The sequence below is a fragment of the Passer domesticus genome, chromosome 9, assembly GCF_036417665.1.
Source record: "Passer domesticus isolate bPasDom1 chromosome 9, bPasDom1.hap1, whole genome shotgun sequence".
In the NCBI taxonomy this organism is placed as follows: Eukaryota; Metazoa; Chordata; class Aves; order Passeriformes; family Passeridae; genus Passer; species Passer domesticus.
The window spans coordinates 31828581-31854974 of NC_087482.1; the positions used below are offsets into that span (position 1 = coordinate 31828581).

The 26394-nt window shown below is 45.2% G+C and overlaps 3 long non-coding RNA genes across 4 annotated transcripts in view; 1 reads left to right on the top strand and 2 right to left on the bottom strand.

The window, feature by feature from the left end:
• Positions 1-26394, bottom strand: part of LOC135307882 (uncharacterized) — a 268237-nt gene that overhangs the window by 200706 nt on the left and 41137 nt on the right. Inside the window, exons 7-8 of one of the 2 annotated variants that reach the window (XR_010368481.1) lie at positions 25038-25156; positions 23701-23842 (exon numbers count right to left, since the gene is read on the bottom strand). This is a non-coding gene — a long non-coding RNA (uncharacterized LOC135307882). Of the gene's footprint in view, positions 1-23700; positions 23843-24026; positions 24163-25037; positions 25157-26394 lie in introns of those variants that run through there. The other variant, XR_010368482.1, reaches the window with a different exon arrangement.
• Positions 8461-15531, bottom strand: LOC135307884 (uncharacterized). Its single transcript, XR_010368483.1, has 2 exons — positions 15116-15531; positions 8461-10534 (listed from the first exon to the last, which is right to left on the bottom strand). It is a non-coding gene; the product is annotated as an uncharacterized LOC135307884 (long non-coding RNA).
• Positions 22946-26066, top strand: LOC135307885 (uncharacterized). Its single transcript, XR_010368484.1, has 3 exons — positions 22946-23086; positions 24517-24661; positions 25969-26066. It is a non-coding gene; the product is annotated as an uncharacterized LOC135307885 (long non-coding RNA).

Sequence of the window (26394 nt, forward strand, 5' to 3'; positions counted from 1 at the left end):
TCATGGCAGGGGGCTGGAACAAGATAGTCTTTAAGGTCCCTTTCAACCCAAACCATTCTATGATTGTGTGATCTCCATGCACAGCTACAGGAGGTGGCTTTCTCCTCTTCCTGCATTTTGGAGACAATATTTCAAAGAAAGCTGCTTAGAGCAGCCAAACCAGCAAGCTCCTCTTGTTAAAAGGAGCTCTACCAGATACAGCTGCCATACTCCTGGCAAGCACTGCCTGCAGCAGTGCCAGGTCTGATCTTATGGTAATTAATATTTTAGAGAGGTCACACTTCTAATGCAATTTACAACAAGCAGGGAAGGATAACTGCCCAAAGTCCAGGTGCTTCGGGACTTATAAGGAGTCATCCTAGAAAGCCAACTGCATCAGGTTACTCTGAATGCTGAGTTTTACATGAAAAGGAGACTAACTATTCTCTAAGGGGTTATCTACAAGCCCTTTCCATTAATTGCTTCGTTAGTGTCTTGCAGAGAGAGTTCTGGACACAAGGGCAGTAAAACCTAAGAAATGCACCCTGCTGGCAGGTGGAATTGCTGGCTAGAATCTGCTCACTTTGCATTTGCTTCCAAACTTGAAGCTGTGCCCTGAAGAAACCACAAAGCAATCATTCTTCAAAGAGAACCTCAACAGGGGACAGGATTGGTTTGGCTTTCCTTGTTGCTTTCCAAAATCCCAGAAAAGAGAGGATATTATTTGTCTATGGAAATCTCATATGCAGAGTTACATCTGCAGAAAATAATAAAGAGAGCATTGATGATAGAAAATCCAAGAAATAGCTCCAAGAGCCATGTGTTCATGGAAAAACTACTATTTTTCTTGACTGTAAACACATTTAAGGAACATAAAAATGCAATAAATCAGGTTACATTACAGATCTGTGATTGCCCAGCTTATTTTACACACATGCAACCCTCAGCCTTTCAACCTAAGCTCAAATTCTGCAGTGATCTCCAAAAAATTGAGAAACTTCCAAGTCTGAAAAAACTCTGGCTTTTGCTCGTGTAACCAGTTGAGACCTTCACAAGATTTTTCTGACCAGTTAATACAGCAGCTTAAAACTAATATGGAAACAAGTGAGCATTTTGAATGGAACCTGACAAGCTGGTACAAGAATAGATTGGCGAGTGGGTTTTTCAACTTTAAGTCTGAGGATTTCTTTGAATTCGAAATGAAAGCAAAACATGCCGTGGTTGTAAAATCCCATAAGATGTTGTGAAATTATTTGAAGGGCTCCTTGTAAGCCAAAGACTTTGAGTTTCTCAGAATCTGAGTTTCTAGCCCTTTCTCATGATAACACTCAGGTTTTGAGCATGATAGTGGAGAAAAAAGTGGATTCCAGCTCTTAAAGGTAATACCCACAGCAGAAAAAGATGGTGTAACCCATGTGTCCAGGTTTTTTAAAATAATCGGGCTAATTTTTCTTTTTTAAAATATGTAGGGCCTAGACACAAAGCTTGAGAGGGAAAACAGCACAGTGAACAAAAAGGGTATTCCATCTTTCTGTTCAGACGCAGCCCAGCCTCAAGTTTTTGTGGTAAGTGCTCACTACACTAATTTTTAAAAATCCATTTACGTATTTTGGAGAAAAAGCAGAAATGAAAGCAATGTGAACTATCAGGGAAAACCAGCAGGGAGGGGAAAGGGTTATAAATTCTTAGTACAAGCCTTACATCCTATTCAGCAAGGGAACTGCCCAAAGGAACACAAGCTACTTGTATGAGAGATAGTTTCACCCACTCAGCTCAAGGTGATTTTGAAGCACAAAAAATGCACAAGTGGAACACAGCATTGCCTATACTCTGCTCAAAGGAGCAAATGTTCAGCCAGAGGAGCATTCAAACAGAGTGAATGACTGCCAAGGCACAAGTTCCATGGATACTCAAAATAAAAATACCTGCAAGGTGCATTTTTGAAAGCAGATCTCTTTCTGAGAGAAACATTAAGTGTGCAAGAAGTACTTTGACAATAACAGTTTACCAGGAAAATCTGTAAGAAGCATTAGGCAAGTTAAAAGAAGTGACTTCAGAATAATTGCACTGAATATAGTCAGTACACATAGTACAGAGAATTCAGCTCTGCACCTCTCCTAGAAGTTATGTTTTTTGATTTTTCCATGCCAGGTCCACTTTACTTGTATCCACTCATTCTCTCAGCATAATGGCATCCATCTGAATAAGGAAAAACATCTTATAAATCCTTCAGATTTTCCTGGGGGTGGTGTTGTTGTTGTTTGCCATTACTTTGTTCTTAAATACTCTCCTAAAAATTGTTTGCTTACATTGCAACCTCTTCATATTGGGCATTTCTGCCAACACCAACAGGGAAAAGAGGAAGAAAGGGCTTGGCTCTTAGAGAAGAGGGATTCAGATCCAGTTACTGGCTACCCTAGAAGAGCCCTTTTTGAGGCAAATCAACTTAACAAGGATTTTCAGGATACCCCATGTTTCAGAAATAGATCAATGACCACTATAAAACCAATGTTGTCGGGAAGTTGAAACCAGTATTTGTTATTTATTTGTTATTTATTTACACCTCACCACCTATCATCCCCTAAACTGCTTGCAGACTTCATCTTACCCACCCTGCCTTCTGGGAGGGCTTTAGGAGCACCCTTGGTATCAAGGGGATCATTTTACCATTACTACACATTAATTTTTAGCAATTTCCTGAAGCCTATGGCTTTGCACTTCACAAGCATCCCTCAAAGGCAAAACTGAACTCAGTCATCTTTGTGCAAGGCCAAAATCCAAACTGGCACCCACGCGTTATGAAGATGGCTGAAATGCAAACTCTTGTTCCTACTGAGGCACTCCAAGAGATGCAATAAAACTGCCAGACATCCCTTCAAAAGGAGAAACAAAGCTCTCCAAACACAGAGGCAGTACAGCACCTTATGGAAGTCAGAAATCAGCACTCACCACGATGCTGTGACTCATCACCTGATGGACAAGGCACAGACAGCAGAGCTAAAAGAGGAGCAATAAATGATCTTCACATCAGCCAGAGACATGGCAACAGGCTTGGGGTGCTGGGGGAGACAGCACAGCCTGTTTGCCATCACACCCCATATGACAGATCATATATTAATCCTTTCAATTTAGGAAAGGAGGTAGAAAGGTGCACTTTCACTCCAGCTGGACAGGAGGAAGCTCACAGCCCCTCCTGCTCTCTCCACCTGGTCCTAAGATGTGTAAATGTCACAGTGCACAGGCTTTTGCTCCAGCCACTTCAGCCAGATGCCATTCCTGTTCTCTGTGGCTCTGGACCTGTGAGCCGCATTTTCTTGGTGAGGCTTTTAAGGCATCTCCTGCTGCACAGTCCTATTTACTTTCTATTCCTATGTTGTGACGTGAGCCCCACTTGTGCACACAACTGGCTCCTTCCAGCCATGATGCATTTAGAGTGACCATTCCATGCTCTCCCAGGGTGTTAGTTGAGCAAACACAGTGTGCTTGTCACTCAGCCACAGCACAAATCACAGCACACTGCTCACACTCTTTCCTTTCAGATGGGCACATGCAAGACTTGCCAGGAGGCCAAGAGAGGGTGCTGGGCAGATGAGGGCTGCAGGGACAGGCTGCACCCCGGTCCCTTTGCAGATCTGGAGACTCTCCCTTTGGAATGTCTGAAAAATGCTTGCAACTCCATCACAAAATAACACAAAAATCACTTCAAAACCAGCAACTGCATTGGAGCAGGTGGATAGTGAGCCGGATGGGATGCCCTCCCACAACAATTTGTGAGGTTTTATATATCTCCGCTCAGAGGAACTAAAAAGTCAAAAAAATCTCACAATTTCTCCAGAAATAAGAATGCTGGGGGAGGAAAGAGGAAGAGAACATTTTGTTTCTATTCATTTTCAGGAATTCCATTTCAGTTCCAACATTTTTTTTAACCTTCAATTAATGCTAGCTATCAAAATGAAGCAGCATTTGGACCTAAAAACATTGAAACTTTGCCATTTAGAAAAGGTCAAACAGTTTTCAAAACATTTTCATCTAATATTTTTCAGCAACTGAAATTCATCAAAACCAACATTTTCCCACAAAATTGTTCTGTCTCAGACAATTGGCATTTTCTGAGGCACGATGCTCCTTGGGGGATCTCCTTGCCAGCCCAAGGGGTTGTTCCTTGCCTTTTGCCACCAGCTGCCCCCTTCAGCAGGCTGCCCCTGCTGTCCTGTCAGACCTTGGCAACACACCTGGCCCCAGCTCAGGAGACCAAGTAAATCCAAGTCTGACACCAGGCCTGGATATGCACATCCACAGGGGTCATTACAGACCTCCCTGCCTCAATGTTTTATCTGCATTTGGTATCTCTGTTTCATCACCCAAAATGCAGTCACCAGACAGAGGAATAGGGAGAGGTCTCTCCCACAAACCTGCAAATCCCAAACACCTGCTTACACTTGGATGGCATTTACTGACAAATGACTGTATAACAGGAAAGCTGCACAGCAAGGACTTCACTGCAGCTCCAGAAGGCGCTTCCATGGGCTCTGAGCAGAGTTACACAGAGCCTGGCATGCAGTTGCTTCTCCTCTGACTCCATGCTAAGAGGTGTCTGGCCCACAGTCAGCTCCATCTTTGCATAGGCAGACAAGCTCAGGTTTGTCTGTGCTCATCTGTGTAGACATGAGTAACATGCTGGGCCAAAGGCATAGTCTGGTCCATAAACAATCTCCATCAGAGCACAGCAAACCACATCAATTAAAAGAGAAGAGACTGAAGCCTTCACCAGGAACTTACTGGGGGCTGAGTCAACAGGAGTGCAGACATACACCTGTGCTGCCAGTGTTGGCTGGCATGGGAAGCAGGAATAGCACCAAACAACAGCCTCAGACTTCCTCCAAATTATACAGTACTATTAAATCAAAAGGCAGAAATGCCATATTCTCTCCTCTACATACACTGTCTCACCCCAGCCCAAGCCATTTAGAAAACAGTACTAGAAAAGAGCAGTACTGAAGGAGCACCTTCACATTTCAATAGAAACTAAACAACATTCCCTTCCAGAAACTACCAGGATCTGGGGCTGCAAATTCAGCTCTCTACACCTGTCACTCTGTAATACAAACTGCTTCCAAAAACCCTGTTACAAACACAGCCCTGAGAGCTATTATGAGTGAACAGGGCTGGGAACTCTCAAGGTCATCACCTACTCATTGATACACAAACCCACAGCAGTGTCTCCAGTTAAAGCAGCTCCAAGTTAAGCCTTGTTTTCCAGATCTGGAGCCTCCTTGCCAGACATCTACAGAAGAACTGGCTGTCAAAGGCTTTTGGACTGTGTCAGTCACCACTGCCTGTAGGTGGGAAAAGTGTTGAGCAAGGAAGGTTTTCACCAATGACTTGTTTCCAGCTCTAACACAGAATGCCAGAGGGATTGCTCTCACACACAGAACACTGGACTCCTCACAGCACTCCAGCCAGAGAGCTGAAAAGGGCCATGGCACACAGCCTTCCCTTACAGTACCACCATGATGGCCTCAGCTCCAAGGGGTTACAAGCACACAGTTTTCTTCCAACCAGGAAGGAGAACAGAAGCACTGCAGGAACTCAGAGTGATGGGAGCCAGGGCAGCAGATGGGAGTGGAGAATACAGACAACACCAAAGTCACTTCTGCTTCCTTCAGCAAAATCCTAAATACATGGCTTGAGCCCCCCAAAAACCAGGTGCAGAACTGAATGCACAGGTTATATCATGACCACTCTGTGCTTCGGGGGGTGGTTCATACTACTGAGAAAACAACCACTGCATCTGGTACAGGATGGGTATGCTATGCTCTTGAAGAATAACCACAATTCTTATATCACTCAAAAAATTAATCTTAGGGCTTTTACAAGTTTCCAGGTCCTCCTTCAAGAGAGGTCCAATTCTCAAATCTATGTCCAAGCTGTGAAAGGACCCAAAAAGGACATCAATCCTTCATCCCACTTTAGAGACTTGGTTTTCTTCTGCTCACATAGTCCCCATAGAAATAAAATTGCCCATGTTCCTACACACGTCCTCAGGAAGCTCCAGAGCAATCCAGGGGGAAAGAATCAAAGCCTTCTTGTAATAGCTATACAGTAGAAACTATCAAACAGCTTTGTGGGTTTTCCACTGAAGCAAGAGCTGCTTAAACAATTTCCTACTAAAAAAAAAATGTGGCAAACATTTACCTACAGCCTTAGTTTCAGTTTCTTGAGTACTTCTAACAGTGTAAGTTTTTAAGCAGCACAGAACAATGCCCTAAATTTAGACTGCAGGTTGGATTTGGAGGGAAAAAAAAAAGGCACTAAGTTTTCTAAGACAAAGGATGGCCAGAACTCAATTTCCAAAACCTGTGTTTCTACCAGCAGTTGCTGACTCTCTTGTACACCTTATCTGTCACATGCTGGTGTTCTTCTACCACCCCTGAGCCTTTAGTAGCCACCTTAAAGAAAGGCACAAGAGTTATTCAGTCCCAGCTCACAGTACAATAAATGTACTTTTATTTCCCAAATCTACAGATTACCACTATGAGCAAGAGCTGGCTACTTCACATCCCTCTTCCCCTACAACCCAACGAGCTGGTTTGGATCATGTTTCTGCCTCAGCAAAGGTAACAGCAATCCTTTTCCCAATTCCAGCAAGTCCACGAAGAGGCAGAGCTGGGTGCAGGGCCACAGCACAAGGATACTGGAAGCAGAGCAGGCAGTACTGGGCCAGTCTGATCCTGCCTGGCCCTGGCCAAAGCTGTTGGCCTTGGTTTGCTTGCACACTGGTAAAAAGAGAGGCAGCAAGAGGGGAAAGAATTAATTTGGAAGAGCTCTTGGCTCCTACATCTGCACCTTATGCTTGACAGGATGGGGCTGGACAGAGAGAATGCCTGTTAATTCAGCATGTTTACACAGAGACTCTCTTTCCGGGAAACACTCAATCTGTGATGCCACCCAAAAGTACCTGGCACCTGGAGAAACCCCGGGCTGGGCTGACACTCAGCTGCTCCTGCACTGGATGGACACCAGTGTTTGTGGAGGTGGTACTGGCCAGCTGCCCGGCACAGGGCAGCTGAAGAGAGGATTTGTTTCTCCTCAGTCTTAGCCCCTTTTATAACTGCTGGGCCATGTTTTCCTCCCACCTGCTCAGGTAAGGAAGGTAAAAAGAAACTATTTTTGACAAAAGGAATGTTTATGAATTCTAAAAAAGAATAACCCAACCATCCCCTCTCTTCCTGGTCAAACTCTGTCACACCACATGCCACAGTCCAGATGGCCACAACACACAGAGTAGCCCCATACAATTTCAGAAAGCTTCAACCCATACAGTAACACCATACCTCTTCAGAAGGCTTTGGGCATCTGCCCATACAGAGTAACATCAGAGCACTTCAGGAGGCTGCAGGGGTCTGCCTGTTATCAGCCAACCTTTTATCCCCTCACGTTGATGCACTGCACCTGTGAGCCCTCTGCTCCCTTTGGAGGTTGCTCAGTGCCCCTGGGCACTCCATGGCTCATTGCTGTCAGTGCTGCTCACCTGCTGCTCACAGCTGTGCCCACTGGGGATGAGGCTGGGCCAGCCCCACTCCAATCACCACAAACTGTGCACCTACAAATCTCTCCTTCCTGGGAGGAATTTTGGGCAAGTCATAGAGTTGGTTGGGCTTTTTTAAGCAAATTTACCCCTGAAACATCCTGCAGGAAAAGGTAATTTCAGTTCTGTGATGCAAAATGTCATTTAACTGCTTTGCTTCAACCCTCATACACACAAGGGATGCCAGAATACTGCAGAATCAACATCCAAACACTTTTGTAGGAACAACAGAGCCTCAGAAGGGGCAGGGATTTTGTGACACTGACAGCATTTTACTCAAGCCTGCTTTACCTATGGGACCTCTGTCAAATCTCATTCCTTGCAAACAGCAGGGTATGCCAGTGTAAACTGTTTGCTGAGGGGTAAGAGTCTCCATTCAAGGAGCTGTAACTGCTGGGAAGCTGAAAAAAATTATTTCTGTTGGAGTCCTGTTTCTCCTCCAGCACTTGTTCCATGCAGATAGTTTAGCTCTGCTGCACTAAAAAGACACCCAAAAATCAGGGTGAGGAGTGCCCAGGCTGACGAGCAAAGTCAGCTTTGGGGGAAGGCAGCTGTGAGCTCATTAGATGAACAATTAAGAACAGGTTCATCATCTTGGATGCTCCTTGTCAAGCATTGCCCAACCAAGCACAACTGGCCTTGGAAACCAGGAGGTGAAAGGATAAAGGCCATGGCACAGGGCCAGCTGCAGCCTCTGGACATGGGAAAGTGACCTGAGCCATACACACCAAAGTTGTATCAACTGGTTGGTGAGTAATGGACCCTGTACCACCAGAGCAGCACTGGACCAAAGCATACTGGTGATTTCTTGGACCATGGACCAAACAAGGGACACACCCACTCAGCTGCACTTTTTTGCCAGGTACATCTCAGAAATTGTCACAAATTTACACCTATTTCATCAAAGCCCCTGAAAATTCCAAACTTCTGCAATTTTTGGAAGTTCATTTCATTAAAAAAACTTCATGTATACTTTACAGGGCATAAGTAAGAATGCTCTTTCCCATATGGCAGGAGGGGGTTTTCCAATGCACAAACTATTCCTAGGAAGTTATAAAGCCAAATACAGATTTCCTGGAAGAAAATGTACAGCTCAAAATTAGTATGTGCAGAACAGCCCCCATTTAAACACACATTATTGAGCACTGCAGGCAGCAAATTCTCCTGGCTGGGCAGGGAGCTGGAGCCCTGATGGCCAAAACAGTCGTCCATCTCTGCTCCTTTCAACCAGAGCAACTTTGACAAGCATTTGTCTCCTTTTCTTCATCAGTTAAAAGCTGTTTGGGACTGGGTTGAATCAGAGGGATTGGGAGTGAAATTGCCACATCTGGTCTTGGAGGCAGCCAAGCCAGAAGTCAAAGGCTTCTGGCCCCATGGCTGGGTTTTATTAAAGCACTAAAAAGGTTCAAACAGGACAAGATAACTCCAAATAGAGAAAAGGCAGGCATGTCATATGAGGCAAATCAAGTTAAAAGCTCAAAAGTAAAATCTCTCTGCCTGTGTCTAATGCCTCCTGGGATGAATTCTGCCTTCCAGTTTATTCCAACAAATTTTGGTGAGCTCCTAAGCAACACAAATCCTTTTTATCTTTCCTTTGCAGCATCATGGCAAATCTACACCCCTGAGCCAAGAGGCTTTCCAGTGTCTGGGAGGCTGCAGGTACATGTTTTGGCTCCCACACTCCTGCCTGGTGCCCCAGTCTCTCAGGTAGCCCAGCATTCCCTGACATTCCTGGGAGAGCAGCAGCCTGGGGCTCAGTGCAGCCAGGAGCTCAGATGAGTGTGCTATCATCCCAGATCCAGCACCTACAGTGAAGGGCTCAGCTCCCTCCCATTCTGGGGAATTTTGAGGACAAAAGGGAGGTAGGATGGGGCAGGGCTTTTCCCCATCCTCAGTGATCCACAACTGGGCTCCAGGATTGCAGCACCAAGGCTTTGATCCACCATCCTACACAGCAGCTCTACTTGAGGAAGCCCCCAACTTAGTCAGCAAGGGATGCTGGGGTACAGCCTGCCAGGAATTCCCCAAGGAGATTTCTCAGAGGGCTGATTCACTGAGGTCTAATCCAGCTATGGGAACAGAACAGCTTCAGCAATCTCCCAGTTTAACATTTTGGGAGGGGGAGGCATCTTGGAACAGGCCAGAACTGTTCTTGTTTTAGAAGGTTTGGGTACCTTATGTGCCTTTTCTGCTGCTGCCAACCAGTTTGGATTTTTATTTTTTTTTGTCAATTACCAGGAAACACAAAATTACAATAAAACTCACTGCAGTTTGGGAGGAAAATACTGAAAATCAAAATCTTGAAACAATCTTACATCACGAGAAAACTTCCTCTTCACTCCAAGTCCATCCCTCTGATCCAAAAATGGGGATGAGACTGCATGAACATTTGTAACTCCCAGAGAGACTGACTCTTTCCAGCAAAGTCTATAGTCATGGGCTGAAACATGTAATGACAGAAGACAGGACAGAGGATATGAAAGAAAGGAAACAAGGCTCTGGATTTTCTAAGCAGTTGTTTATGTTGGTAAAGTCCAAATCCAACTGGACTGCTCACAGACCAACGTTTTGAGACACTGGGTCAGAGTCTAGTCAAAGATTTTATCTTTTTGAGCAGTTTGCTGGTGGCACGTGTTAGAACAAGGGAGCAGCCTCAGGGCTACTGTAACGTCATGTGGTCACTGTGGTCTGGAGTGAGGGATTAGGACAACACAAAGCCAGGCTTCACCCCAATGGAGGCAGCGTTCAAGGAGAAGCAATTCCAGTCTGCGTCATCAGCAGGAGGAACAATGGCGCAACAGCCTCTCCCCACACTCCTCTCTGCAGGGCAGATAAAGCCAGCCTTAAAAATTCCCACAGGAGGTTTAATGGCCTGATTACACTGGAAAGTCTGGCTTTTGTGGCTACAGTTTCCAAACAGGTCCGGCCTTCACCAGCAGCAGCTGATTTCCTAAGGAGTTCAGTGCCCTGCATAGCAAAAAATAACAATGAGGCAGCTGTGGGAAGAGAAGGAAAGTGGAAGGGGTGAGACCACTGAAGCAGCTCAACCTTTCTCAAGTTATAATGGGGATAAAACTCAGAAAGAGAGCACAAAGCAATCTGAAAATCAACACAGATGGAAAAAAGGATGTTTCTGCCATTATGATCTCTGGCAGAATCCTGTTTCTCTGCCACAGATTTCTTGTATGCTCCGGGCAAGCAGTTATTATTATTTTGCCTCTGTGCAGTCTCAGCCCAGCGAGACAGAAGCATAACTACATTATTTGTGGAGGAGACAGTCTCCATCCCAGTGCAAATCAGACAGGCTGTGGCATTGCAAGGGAGCAGGTACCACGACACCCCTCACATCCAGTGTCATCCTGCAGAAACCATCCAACTGTGATTTCTGGCCCACTGCACATTTTTCCCATCCAGCAAAACTGTTGATTAGGGAAGTAAATGTGGATAGCCTGGGTGGATGGTAACTTCACACCAGGCTGTTGTAAAGACACAGGAAAATAAATGCATCAACAGAAGGTACAACTGGAAGGTGATACTTCAGTTTGATGGTTATCTAGAGCTACCTGCACTAGGTAGGTCTTTCCAGGGACATCGTGCCCTTTCTGGCCCACAGCTGTCACACACTGGTTCTCCTTCACGCTGCAGCACAGGCATTTCAGAGACCCACAGCCTTGCTGTGGATTTGTGCCTGCCCACAAGAGGCAACTCTGTCTACTGCTGTGAATAGTTTAAACTCTCAAGGAAGCAGAGGAATAACAACTCTTGTCCCTTTATCAGAACTGGGACACATCCAAGTATGCCAGCTAAGGAATAACCCCAAAAGATTTCTGTGAGACTCAAAGGAAATGTGTACTAGAGACTTGCTTGTAAGAAGAAAATACACATGGAAAATTCTGTGCTCAGAGCAATGAGGTTGGTTGAGTCCTGCCAATCCCATAAAACTCTGCTTACTTCTACCATGTTTGCTCACTTTTCATGGAACAAAAAAAAGAAAAGGGGGTTAGCAAGCTATGGAAAAGTCCCTAGATGATGAGGGTCAAGGGGAGGTATTTGTCAGCAGGGACACTAAAACAACTTAAGTTTGTATTTGTTTGCTTGTTTTAAACAGATCAGTTCTGCATAAGATCAGTAAATAAAAAACCTACATCCACCACCCCATAAATTGCAATAAGCTAATTAAGTCATAATATTTGTGATTCAGTATACACCATGCAAAGGGAAACATTAATGAATTTTGCATAACAAGCAAGCAAAGAACATTACTTGTCAGATAGCCTCAGAAATTCATTAAACAGTCCTTTAAGAGAAGTGGCTCAAGTGCAGAGCTCTAAAATGATAACAAAACCTATTAAGGAGCCTGTTTAATTAAGCACATACTTGCTGGCACATCTGACACATATACAAGGTGTTTGTGCTAAGACAAATAAAGTCTTTCTTTTGCTGTACAGCCAAGGAGATGGTAGACAAGTCTATTCTTAAAACACAAAGATATCTCTGTGACTAAGCAGCCAAATACCACACTGTGGAAAAATCTATACAGGCACTAAGGGAATTGTGGATCTTTTCTGTAAAGGCCTATATGAGCTTTGTGTGTGCTCTGGAATGGCTGAGTGACACAGTTTGACTCAGAGTCATGCCACAGATATCTGTGACATCCCAGGGGAGGATGGAAACAACTCATGCTGAGCTGCTCAGGTTTAAGAGGCTGCTCTTGAGGAACACATAAATCACCAGCAAACCCCAAGGGGTGGAGTGGGCTAAGGAGGGAGCTCCCTGCACCCATGCAGAAGGGACTGAGAAGCAGGGAGACCTTGTGCCTCCCTGGGGCATATTGTAGCCCTGCTCTGCATCTTCATTTTCTCTCCTGCTTCTGTTGCATGAACTGCAATACTGTGCAATACACAGGATTTATCATTTTAACTGACACGCTAAGGGTGGCTCTTACACAGTGATGCCTGTGAGGAACAAACTGCCTGGCAGCACAGAACACCCATCGCTCACTCCCTCAGAGCCATGACAGGGACAGAACTCTAAATACTTTCCAGTCAAACCACCCACGTGCTCCACATGCTCTGCAAAAAAAAAAAAAAAAAAAAATTTCCATTTTATACTCTTCATCAGAAACATTTCTCCTCCTTTCCTGTCCTTCTCCTGCTGCTTCTCTTTGCTGTTGATCATTACGCACAGTACACACATCTTCGTTTATTACAAGCCATTGCTTAGTCATCATCTCACCAGTGTTTTGGGGAAGTTTTATTGCAAATGACCCAATAACACTCAAGTCTATACAATTTTCTCAGAATACACTGTAATTTATTCTTGAAACAAGGCAGTTGAGCCAGCAGACCCAGGAACTTCAATTAAAATCAGTCCGATCACACCTCCTGCCCATGGGCACAACGAGTCATCATCTGTCAGCTAAATCAACTTGTGTTGGAGACAGTCCTCTTCTTTGCTTGTTTGGAAGCAATAAACTTGGTTTAATCCCTGTACATTCACTTAAGATTTGGACATGATGATCCTTGTCCCTTCTATCTCAGAACATTCTGTGAATTTTCTGAACTTCCCTCATGCTGCTGAGCTTCCTGGCCAACACCTTTGGCTGTGGGGTTTCCACACAGGTCTAACAGATCTCAGTGCCATAGCAGATTCCAGTAACAGTCTGTGCTTCTCTCCTGCTTGGCCTTGTTCTAGTTCTTCAGGATTTTAGTACATGAGTCTGGGACTCCTGAATATGCAATTCCCCTGCTGACTTGGGCAGCATCCTCCACCCTCCCAGTTTCTTTGAAGGCAGCATTTTACTGGGAGAGGACCAGAAACTACCTGCAAAAATAATTCATTTTCCTTCCTCAAAACCTTCTGACAGGACAGGTTTTCCCAGCTCTCAATTCCTGCATTTTGAATACTCCAGCTCCCTTACAGTTTACCCAGATGACACCTGTGCCTCCAGTTTCTCCCAATCCTTACAGACCTGTGCATCCTGCAAGCAAACAGCTCCAGCCACTAGTGCTGTGTTTGGGCAGGAGCTTGCAGAGCATTCCCTGCTGCCGTGTGGTCTGTCTGTCTCTCCAGCATCCAACACTGCTCTCTTCAAGTCTACCTACATGATCTACAGTGTAGAGTTTCCTGAAGCACTTCAAACAAGAGCATGGTCAGAGAAACTCTGACTTCCCATTAACCTGGGAAAGTGCTCAGGAACAAAACGCCCGGAACAGACCTATTACTTGATCAACTTGGGCAAGAAGTCAAAAGACAAGCACCAAAGAAGTGGAATTGCACTTGAGGGAGGGCTGAGAACTGGAGGGGATGGTAGAGCTCTTTCCCCATATCTCTTTCACTCTCAACCTCCTTTAACTCAGGAGCTCTCAGGGTTTTGTTGCTCCCAAACAGCACCCAGCATAACACCAGGTGCCCTGTGGCACATCTCAACACATTACAAAGTTCTCAGTACACATAACAAAGTTCTCAGTAAAAATACTCAAGAGGTACCTTCACAGCTTGGCCACAGCCTTTAAGGCACACACAGGCCCACAGATTCAAACTGTTTAATGTTTATCAGTCTGAGACTTTAAAAAATAAATAGTAGAAACCTATCACACACATGAGAAGTGAGGCATGTTCTCCCTTTTCCCCTCTCTCATGCTTGCTAGGTGACTGAGCTCCCCTAAGCAAATCTCTCCCAGCAGGACAGCTCTAACTTAACTCCAGAGCGCTTCCTCCCCTGCTGCCCAAGCCCCCATCAGATGTACGGATCCCCAGGGCAATCAGAGGATCCCTTCCTGGCACAGAGCAGTCAACCCACGGCGTTCCTTCCTTGCACCAGGTGGCCAAGGCCACAAAATCATCTGCCCATTTGCCAGGCTTTATTTCAAGCACAGCTTTATCACCAATTTTGTGTTTTTCTGCAACGGAGCAACACAAGCAACAAAGAGGAGGGTGGAAAGTCTGAATAGAGCAGTGCTGACAGAATCACTGCATTTCAAAGGCCTTTACAAATGGTTATTTACAACCCTAAGGGCTCCAAGTACCCTATTTGTAAGCATTTCAGACAACTCTATTTAGATGTACCTGGGTCTAGGGTCACCACGAAGGACAGCAGGGGAAACCTGATCCTCCCTATAATTCCTGAAAGTATGCATGGCATGCTTTTTTCTCCTGGCATTTACAGCCAAGAGAGAGATGCTGGTAGGCAATCCCTGGCAATGAAAGGTGTCTGCCCAGGAATTTACAAAGCATCCATGGCTTCTCCCCTTCTTCCTGGCTGCTGGGCTGGCAAAGCCAGGTATAGCCATTGCTGGGACTCACACCTTCTAAACGATCTGCTGTCACTGCCGCTCCCTGGTCTCTGTTCTGAAAGGAAGGCACATTTCTGTGCAGTGGTTTTTAAAACTACAGAGCAGGTGCAGCCTGAAAGCTACCACAGGCTGACCCCGCTCAACGGAGGGGTAACATTTTTACAATAGTAACAGCTGGCAAGAAGAAAATCCAGATGAGCTTAGGGAAACCTATTTTCCAGGCATTAGTTGCCATCTTCCTTGAATACAATACCTGAAGGGCTCCTCCAGGGATTATGGTCTTCATCTCAGTAGTCTTCTTATCAGGCAAGTCATCAAAAAGTCCTGAAAGTCCAGAGGATTCCGGAGTAATAGTTCACTGCATTATCAGAACTCTCCATCTCTGCATCACATACTGATGCAAAGTTAATTGAATGATGAATGCAATTCAAATTGCCCACAGCTGGTTCCTATCTCTGCTTTCAATTTCCTCCCAATTGAGGCTGATTGAGGAAGGTCTCACCTGTCTCCTGGTGCCAAACTTTAGGCCAAGAAGAAATTTTCCCTGGAAGACATTGTACAGGAGAGCTGCATTTCTCTCTTCCCTCTCCAGTGTTCAAGTGCTGAGCTTTCCAGGACAGTGGGATGGATTTTTCCTGCAGCACTCCCAACCATGAGTGCTCTGCATTTCTCTTGCTTTCCTTTGTGTTGCAGAATTGCCCTTTCAGACTTTTTTGATCTAAAGTTTTTAAGGTAACTGAAGTGCTTTGTGAAAGAGGCAGCTCAAAATGAAGAATTTTTCTCCCCTTTCCACCATTTCCACCAGTTTCACTGAGAAAACAAGTCCATCAAAGTGACTTTAGTGTGTAAGCGCCTGCTCAGCAGAGCTGGCAAAACACATTTTGGAAACCAAAATTCACAAGTTCTGTGCTTTAAACCACTTGAATCACACGGGAAGAAAAAAAAAATCACCTACTAATGATCCAGGGACAGAAAAGCAGCTCTGCATGGACGATGTTTTCCAGAGCCAATGTCCCAAGGTCACAGAAGTTGTAATAACCTATGTTTTCCCTGAAACTCTCTTAACATAATTCAATAGTACAATTATCTCCAAGTATCATGAGTAATGCACTCAGTGATGCTTTTTGGTAATTTGAGGTATATTTATAAATTCTGAGCTCTTGTACCGTTTTAGGGCTAGACAGTCTTCATATGACAAAGAAAAATCTAGCAGTTAGCTTCTCTGGTTTTGGAGCTAGAGGTAGTGTGACATGCCATACTGAAACACCTTATGCAGTTAACACCTCCTGTCATCTAGAAGCCCAGTTCTGGCAAAAATGCAATTGTCATTTTCAATTTAACAGTCAGTGTCACAATAAAAATTACTTCCTAGCACATTCATTGAGTAAGAAACAACAAAATGTCTCTCCAGAACTTGTGCACTTGTGTGTTTCTAATTAATTCTGATAGTGCTGGTTGGGTTCAAAGATGTAAATCTGGTTCTCAGAGCAAGGAACTCTGGCGTAGATACTACAGCTGAGGCCAGGATCAGGTACTGGTAATTCCACTGGGCACATAGACCTAGGCTGGTTTATCCGGGTCTAGGCAGAGAAACAGGGGCCTCAGGTGCTTTTGAGCAGATGGCAATGGAACAGAGGGAGAAGTAGAGATAAAAGGTGACATACAGAAGCAAAATCATTCTGATAAAAGCTACAGGGGAAAAAAAAAAACCCTGACCTGAACAATTTGCATTCCAAACAGTACAGCTTTAAGAGATGAAAACCACATCTCACTTCCCAAAACTCTTGATGAAAAGTAAACAAACGCAGTGAAAAAAATGCAGGGGGAATTTTGACACGGCATTATTCTTATCAAAGCCTGGTACATAGATAAGACTGCTTTGGTCTTTCACAATAACCAAACTACAATCTTTCCCCATAAACCCTCAGAAACATGGTTTCTTGCCAGTGATAAGTCCCATCCTTATTTGTACCTTTTTGACCCTGTTTTCCATGTCCCCACAATGGTGTTTCACTGGGAAAATATACCATAGACTGCTAAAGAACAGTCTCTCCCAAAGCACCAACCATAATACTCAAGATATTTTTCCCATTTTCTCCACACCAAAACTCCAGTCCATTTATCTCTTCTTGTTTCACAAAACACAGTCAATCAAAGCTCCCTCTCTTCCTCCTGTGGGTGATGGTTTAGGAGTCTGATTTCCATTTCAATATTTCCCCTGAACTTACACAGTCCCATCTACTCATACATCACAGAGTACATCATCTACTCAGCCCTTCAACAAGTACAAATTTCTTGAGGGACAGAGGGAAATGAAGGATTAAAAGGTCTATTAGCACATCTTGTTCAGCATCACAAGATGTGGTGGGTAGTTCTTCCTCACCTGGGAGGGACTAGCAAAATCAATTACCATGAAACAGTTTGTATTTTATAAGCTTTCTCTAGTGATGACACAATGCACAGTCCAGTCTGTAGGAACAAGTCTTTACAGAGGAGTTCTGCAGTGCCTGAAGAGCTGGAAATACTTTCTCAACACCAGGATAACCCCAATGCCTTCCCTGCATTAGAAATCCAGCCTTAGGTAAACTAGGAACAATTTTAGGATCTTATTTATAATCAGGGCAGGGATATGTTACCTTAAATTTGACTTAGGCAGAATAATGATAGTAATAACACAAACAATATTTAAGGTCTCTGAAGGAAGAAATTGCTAGACAAAGTGAAAGAAAAAAGCAAACTAAGAGCAGGAACATATTCTGGTTTTACAATAATTAAGTCACACAACACCCATTATCTGGGTCAATTCACAAGGGATCATAAGAACATTTTCTTCAGCTTTGATTCCAATTGTTCACATCTCCCCAGTTTCAGATGCCCAGTTTAATCCAGCCCTGAATTTCAAGTAGCACAACAGCACTCTTCTGTTACTGTGTGGAAAAAAAGTTTTTTTCTGTAACAATAAGATTCTTCAGCCCTGATTTGTCTCCAGAATAGCTGGAAAAACTTCAAAGGAACCCTGTTTGAATTATTACTTTGACAAGGACCTAGTTGTAGGCTCTATGTGTAGAATAGTTGCAGGACCCGTGTAGCTCCTCTGGGCTACAGTTGGGCTGCTGGGTCACCAAATCCCTTCGTTTGAGAAGAAATGAGAGCAGGGGCTTCCAGGGACAACAGTTGTCCCACTTTACCCTTCAGTGACAAATGGGGATCTCCAAAACATCAGAGACATCTCTCAGCCATCCCCAGAGCACCCCTTATACTCCACCCTCTGAAGTACATAGCATGTGTGGGAGGATTTTGCTATAAACCTCTGAAGGTTGTCAAGAGCTTGCAACATTCAATATCTGCAATCATAGGTGAATTTAGGAGCCTATCAGAAAAGAGGGGGAAAAGGTTTTATGTGCCATCAGCTTGAGACAAGCTCAGCAAGGAAAAAGAGGGGAGCAGGAGGATCAGCACAACCTAGTGCTGAATTACACGTACACACCATAGGTGAGGCTTCTTGCACTGCAAGCCCCATGCAGAGCCCTCTGGGAGGGCCAGTCCCCTCTCTGCAGCTCTCTCCATCCCCCTGAGCTGCCACACTCAGCTAAATGCCTCCACACTTCCCAGCCCATTGGGAGGAGACCCAGGGCTGTGTCTGAACACCAGTGAGGGGGCCAATGTGGCAGTGCCTCTCCAAGGAAACCTCTGCTCCCTGCCTTGAGACCTGCCCTAGGGCAGGAGGTATCCCCTGCATGGCTGGGCCTGGCCTCCCATGGGACAAGGCTGCAGCAATTCTGTTTACACATTTTAAAGCCTTATCAGTCAGGAGGCTTCACTTTCACAGGTGGCTTCTTGCCATGGCACATCCCCTCCTCAGGGGTTGCTCCCCACCCTGTCCCTCCTTTACCACCCCTCCTTTCTCAGCATTTTCTCCCCTCCCTTCTCACAAAACTTAGTTATCTAACCTGAGCATTTTTCTTCCCTTAGTCTGCTTCTTAATCTCAGAGGAGCCATTTCCCTCTGTCTGTTGATGATTGTTATTATTTCTGCTCTGTAAATGCATCTATCATGATCTTTTCTTGCAAGGCGTGAGCAGTCACAAGTTCCTCATATTTTTCAGGGAACCTGTTTAGCAAGGATTCTGCAAAAGAAAGGTTTCTCTTCTTGTCCTCGAAGGCTGCAAGCATTACAGTGTGGGGCACCTTGCTAATTGCAGCAGAAAGCACTAGAACTGTTAGCAGCCTAAAAAGCAAAGAAGAAATAAACCCCAAAATCCCCAAACATCCTTTCCTGAGGCTGGACAGAACCTCCTGCTTGGCCAGCCTGCTGAGTTGAGAAACACATCACATCCCATGGCTGGAATGCTAATTAATTTTGCAACTAATGAGCTGGTGATAACAAATTTACCGCACTGGAGATGTGAAGGAAGGCACAGCTTTGATACACAGTGTCACCTTCCCCAGTGGGCAGACAGGATATCCCCAAGACAGGATATCCCCAAGGCTCTTGTGCTGTGCTGGTAGTTGAGGAAGTGTTTCACACCAAGATGAGTCTTTCCAAAGAATCAGCTCTCCATAGAGACCTCGCAGGGGTCAAGGATCAGGAAGGGCTGGCAGTTCCCTACAGGATGAGGACTCGAGGATAACTCAGTCTGCAGGGCAGGGCTGCCCCATCCCACAGGACATAAGTGAGACCAGCAGCCAAGTCTGAGGATGGCAGCCAGGGCCAACCCAGAGCCCAGACCATTTGTGGTGATAGGGCAGATCAAGGCAGGAACTCAAAGTGCAGGTCAATCAGCTCCAGTGACAGTAACCACGGTCAGACACAGTCTAGTGGTCACCAGGCAGGTCTGATGCCAAAATGGGAGGTCAGTCCATGGACCAGGGTCCCAGTGTGAGGCCCTGTGTGGAGTGGTACATCTACACCACTGCTCAGCGAGCAATGGAAAGTCATGGACTGAGTTGAAATGGAGCTCCTGAACTCATGGGCAGGGCAGTGGCTGGAGGCCCATGAGAGGCTGATCAGGCTAATTACACTCAGGGCCCTGACACTTCATCTCCACAGCCCTGGCCAGTATCACGGCCAGACACTAAGAGAGATGCCCACACATCCCATGACATCTCAGCACCTGTGTTCATACCAGGTAGCCCAGAGCTTACAGATGAATTTTTTCACTGTCCCCTCTAAGTGCAACCTCCACAGCCTTCACAATAGCCATAAATGCCCCATGACCTCCTCCCTCAGAAGTAAGAGGGATGATATTCCATATTACAGAGCAGTCTGTGTCTGAGGCATCTCAAGAAGGTGAAGCAATAACCAGGAACTGCTTTTCCTCCCCACATGCTGATGTGCCTTGGGGCAAGGAAAAGCAGCTGCAGGAGCAGCAGGGCACCTCCCAGCCCATCAGTACAGCAGCACGGAGGCAAAGACAAACAAAGATGCAGGAAGTGATTATGCCTTCCGACAACAGAGCTGCGAAGCTGAGTAAGCAATTGGTGATTTGAGCTGGTGCTAAGCTTGGGGTTTTCATTACAGACAAACAACCTAAACCCAAACAACACAACAGTGGCAGTTGTTGGTATCAGTGAGGAAAGTTAAATAACCTCCCCCAGTGGATACTGCAAAAGTGGAACATGTGGGATAAGAGCGACAGTAGCATTAGAGGCTGGAAATTGGCCAAGACACAACTGGAGCACACACGCAGACACCCGCATCATCCAAGAGGAGAAGTTCAGTGTTCCAGGAGCATCATGGAATGCTCTCTTCCGGGTGACATTTAACTCTGTCTTCAGACACCAGACAAGAACACACTCTGCAATAACTGGAGATGTCCAATAATCCAAACCAGAAAAAGCTTTCCATTCTGCTGCTGAGCTGTATCCTTGCCATGGTACTCTCTGACCCTGGGTCAGAACATACAAGCTTACAATCAGAAAGATTTAATGAAAAGCATGCAACAGCCAGAGATTCTGCTGCCAGGGGAGGAGGGGAAGAGAGAGCAACAGAGGAAAAACACATCAAATGGCTTATAAAGAAAGAAGCATGTGCACTTCCCAGCAGCGGATGCAGTCTTTTAAGCCATCCCGCTTGGGGGAGCTTCCCCTAACTCTGAGACTTTCTTGAAGGCAAAAGATAAACACATCATGGGGCCAATATTAGGGCTGTGCAGCTGCACAAGTCTCTTAGAAGGTCCCTTTTGTATTGTCTTGGCTTGTTCTTCAAGCTCAGAGGGAAGGTTAAGTTGAAGTCACCTGCTCTCTGATTCCCTGTGTACGCACTTGAGCCGTCGCAAAGGGAGAGGCAGGTTCTGCCAGGGACAAGAATTATGCACTTAGTCCTTTTGAAGTGAAAAATAAAGGAAAAAGTCCTGCTTTCAGAAAAGCAGCTCTGGGAATATGCATTTCCCCAACACAAGCTCCATGTAGACATGACATTTAACAGTCCTCAAAAATCCCTCTGAGGGGTTGTCAGACTTGCTCATAGCAATATGTGGGAAGTAGAGAGTCTGGCTTCTCATTCTGAGGAAACCAACCGCCAGCACTGCTCCTTTGGGTTGGTTGTGCTGAAGAGGCACTGGGGCAGAGATGTTCCCACACCTTCTAACAGAGAGCTTCTTTTTCATCATTAGCTCCTACCCCATCCCACAGCTCTTACCCAACTCTCTCAATCCACCTATCCACTTACAGGCAGCTGAAATTTTCCAAGTAGATACAGCTTGCCAAAGATTACACTTCCAAAGTCCCACTGTAGTGCCTTCCCCTAGACCTCCCCTTTGCCCTTTGCCTTCTGGCCCCTCTTGTGCCTTACTCTTCCCCAGAAATCCCCATTCCTCAGAGAATACTTCTCTGAGCAAGCAGAGACCTTCCCAATTACTGCTTATGTGGTCAGGGAGGGCATTAAGAAAATAACCACTGAGACAGCAGTGGTTTATTTAGGAATAGCCTGGAAACAATTTCTAAGGAGATCAGTCATCCTTAGGGTGTTCTAGGAAGCTCTAGTTGTGCTGATGCTTCTTTTGCAGGACTAAAAACATTAACAATATTTTCTCCAGGCTTAAATGTCTCAGAACTCCTACAGCAGCCATATGAGTCCACAGCAAGGATCCACCTACCACTACAATATAAACTATGGATTGACACCTAGGAAAGAGGAAGAATAGGTCAAAAAAACATGGTACTTCCCTTCTCAAACACAAATTATTTACTTAACCTTCAACCATTTTCAGCTGAAGAGATTTTTTTCAGCCTTAGAGCTTTGGTCTGTTCTGTGATTCCTAACAATCTTGGTTTCAAACACTATTGTCTTCCTTTGAACAGAAGAATACAGCTTGCACCCACAACACCCTCTGATGTGAAGTTCTCTGCCTGGTGAAGTGTCTGCTACCTAGTACATGCAGAACCTGCTCCCACCATTTGTTTGAAATCTGCCCGCATTTGTTGGCCTCAAATTCTTGCATGAGAAAAGGTAGGAATAGGCAGTCCCTACCCATTTGCTTCATGCACTTCCAGATTTTGTTGGTCTCTGTTACATTCCCCCTCAAATCATCCCTTTTCCAGGCTGAAGTATTCCAGAGAGCTTTATTGCTTCTTTTATGGGAGTTTCCATGTCTGGTCTCAGAAGGTCACCCACAGCAGATGGGACAGGGTATGGTGCTTTCCCACTTTTGGAGTACCCTGTTCTTCAGAAATGAATTTGACTTGTGCTTTCACAAGGCTTTTACAGAAAAGAAAGAAAACATGGCACGTGTTCCTTTTCTATACTCACTTTTCCTTCATTTGAAATCAAAGGCAATACTTTAAAAAGCAGAACAATTTCTCTTCTAAAAGCACAAAAATCCCCTTCTCAGAAGAGCCAAACAAAAGATCATGACTCAGACATGGAGCTTTAACTTCCTCATCCTGTGATCCAAACTTTTGACATCCAACATTCTCTGCTTCTCTGAGGGCATCATAGGTCTGCCTGATCTCCAGTTGTTGGATTGATCTTGGAGATCCACGGCACTTCTCAAATATGTTTTGGTCAACTCAGCACTCAGAAGCAGCACCTTGGAATTGGAAAGTTTGACCTCACAATTGTGGCATTCTTTTACACATAAGATATTTGGGAGGGCATGGTAATGACTGGTGGAGAAGGTGCTGTGTTTACAGAATACAGCCATCAAAACTGCTCTGGCTGTCCACGGACTTCAGGGACCACTCCCCTCCAGGGCAGGCCAGAGGGATTTCCTGGCTAATATCAGGTAAGGAAAGATTTCTGTTGAATAGCTGCATGTTAAGATGTATTTTATAACCCCCTGGTTAGCCCAGAGGAATTCACTGGCTGTCAGAGGATCAACACGTCCACAGTGCTGGGATGCCTTGGTATTAAGTTACAGCTTTGGCATCGCCCTTAAGTTCAGCAAGTCAAAGGAAATAGTTGCAGATTGTTTTATTTACTGAGCACCAAACAGGTAATAGGATTACAGACACGTAAAATCAAATTTTTAAAAACTACAAAAGAAGGTGTCTCACATTTTTTAAGGATTCAGCAAACAAAATCTTGATTAGTTTAGTACAGTCCTTCACAGTAAGGTTGTTTTTGTGGCACAGGGTGTTTCAAGAGGTCCAGCCTTCCTTTCACAGCCCATGGGCATTCCAGAATCACAAGGAATAAAAACCACTAATTTCCCAAATCTCAGGTCAAATCAAGAAAGAGCTTTGGACCTTCCAGTCACTAAATCAGTCTGTTCTACATCCTTCAGAAACATTCATGCCCCTTGCAGTTCTCCCAGGCCCAGACTGTGAATGCAGCAAGGTTCCTACTGCCCTGGGCCTCAGCTGAGCTCAGGGTTAATCTGACCATGACCATTCCCACCTGGTAGAACAGCTCCCAGTGGGTGCTCTCGCTTCCAGCAAGAGCCAGATGATTCCCCCGCTCTTACATTTCCAGACTGGTCTGGAGAAAAATTCACACAACCAGGGCTGAAAATCAGTGATGAAGCTCTCCAGATGAAAGCCTGTGCATCCAGAAGGAAATCACATTATGCTTTATGATGGCATTGGGTACTTTATTAAAAACAACATAAGCAAACAAAAGGAGCAGCAGTGGAAGGAGAAGTTTCTGGCCATATTGCCACCAGAAGAAATGCTCAGCAAGCCTTCACCTTAGCATGAAGCCTTTTCAAAGACCAATCCCTGCTTCGCATTGGGCATGAACCACCATTCCAAGTTATACAGAGGTATTAAGGCATTTAACCTGTTGTAATCTTGATTGCAGTCCACCAGCTCAGAGCAATGTGTTAGGAAAGCAGCATCAAGGAGAAGGAAAGAGGGATTGCTGCAGAATAGCAATATTTACACTAAAGAATATTGAGCACCCTTAAAATTACAATTTTTTACACTTTTAGATATAAAGAAGGCAGCAGGAATAAACATATTGGTCTCCTGCATAAAAATGTTCTTATGTCCCAGATTTCTTCTGGCTGAGATAACAAGACATGGATTCTTCAGAAGCTTCAAGAGACAGAACCACCACTGTATCCCTTGGTAATTGGTGCCAATAATTATTTAATTGTTGCTATTTAGTCACTGTTAAAACCACATACCTTCTTTTTCTAGCTCATATTATCTAAGTTGAATTTCTAGCTGCTGGATCACATTATGCTTTCATCTGTTTTTCATCCACACACAGGCATTGCTTTACCCAATGAAATTCACCCCTGCATTTTAAGCTGACACAGCAAATGACATTCAACAGTTTTGGTCAGGAAGGAAAGGATCCTGAACCGTGCTGCATGTGAAAGGCTGCCACTGAATTCAGACAACCAAGTTGAAAGGTGACATCTGCTCTGTAGTTAAGGCTTGCTTAGAGCAATAAGGACAAGCATCATCCCCCCAGATGTTTCTGGAGCTTTCTGAAGGGGTGGCCTGAAGCAGCAAGGCTGGCAGCAGTTGAATACTTTTAGTATTGCTGTTGAATTACTGCCATCATCAACTAAAGTTATGAGTATATGGGATAAATAAAAGCCAGCAAGTGCCATCAAAGTTGCAGAGAAAGTTTTGTAACCACTCCCCAAGGGAAGACACGTGGGCAGGGGTGAGGACATGAACCCCTCAGCAGCTCTGCAGGATGTGGTTGTGCTGCCATCCACGACTCTGACCCTGCTGCTGGTACTGCTGTGCTTGAGAAACAATGGCAGATTTACCCCTTACCTCAGAATCTGGGTCAAGCTTGAACAGTGGCTGACTTCTCCAGCTGAAAGGTCTCCTGCCCTGTGATACAGGCTCTCTGGAGGCTGATGCAGGGCACAGCACAGCCAGCTGCAACCAAACTGTAAATGGAGAATTCTGAGAATGTAAGTTAGAGTTCCATGGGTCTGGCAAGGGCCTAGAGAGGAAGAAAAGGAGACCTCAGCTCTCTCTGTGAGCTGTGGTACAACCATCCATCTCCAGGACAGTGATGCTGTTCACAATCACAGTGGGAAAACATATCTGTAACAGCAATGCTCAGAACAGTCTGTCCCCCCCGCCCAGGAATGACACAATGGAGGAAGCAGCTGGTGCAGCCAAGCAGCACCAACTGGCATTATCGTAACACTCTGGGCTGTAAATTGTGTCAGAGCTGTTTTCTGTGCTGTTCAGTCATTCCCTTCATGAGGGCATGAGCCCCTGGGGCAGGGGAGCACAGATAACCCTGGCCAGGACTGCCCAGAAGGCCCCTGCAGCTCCATACCAGACCCCTGAAGCAGCAGCTCTGTAGCAGATCCTTGGACACCAGCAATGGATTGCTACAGTCTTAGAAAAACAGCTGCCAGACTTTGCTCTCCCAGTCACAGCCCTGACACAAGCCATGTGGGCAAGATGAGTCTTGGCAAAGAGGGCAAGTCTGAGTGCTGAGATTAGGAATTTCCCCACTTGGGGCCAGTGGAGAAACAAAGAGTAAAGGGGAACCAGCCTGCTACATTTAACAGTGTGGTTAGACCAAACAAATCTATTTTCCTTATGTCTGCTGTCAAGATGTGGAGGATTTTTTCTGTAAAATAAATGACAGTGAGATATGCATGTGAGATATAGGGAGCAGGTCACTCTTCTTCACTGTGCCAATTAGTCTCTCCCAAATGACACTTTTTATTTTTAATTCCAGGTACTTCTTAGTGCAAGAGAGGTTCCAGACAGGACTGATGCTTGGACAGCTGGGACTCTCCCCCACAGCCCAGAGCCAGTACAAAGCTAGTCTCCCAGGTAAACTGCTCGTCACAGCCTAGGAAAATTTCTGCTTTCTCTTGTGCCTGATGCATGTGCACACACACAGATCCAGCTGCAAAGCAAACCTGCTCTAGTTTGGAGTTAGCAGACACAGGAAAAAGGCTGCAACCTGACTCCAAACCTCCAGTATTGACTGGGCCCAAGTGTTCCTCTTTCCATGTCTTGGGACTTTCTCTCCACCCTCTCCCACATGCACCCCTTCAGTCACTGGATCACCAAGCTGAATTCACCAACTAAGCACCCCGTGTTTCCCAGCCTAGCAGGATGGAAAACCTGTCTGACAGCTGAAGTTCCTGAAAGAAGC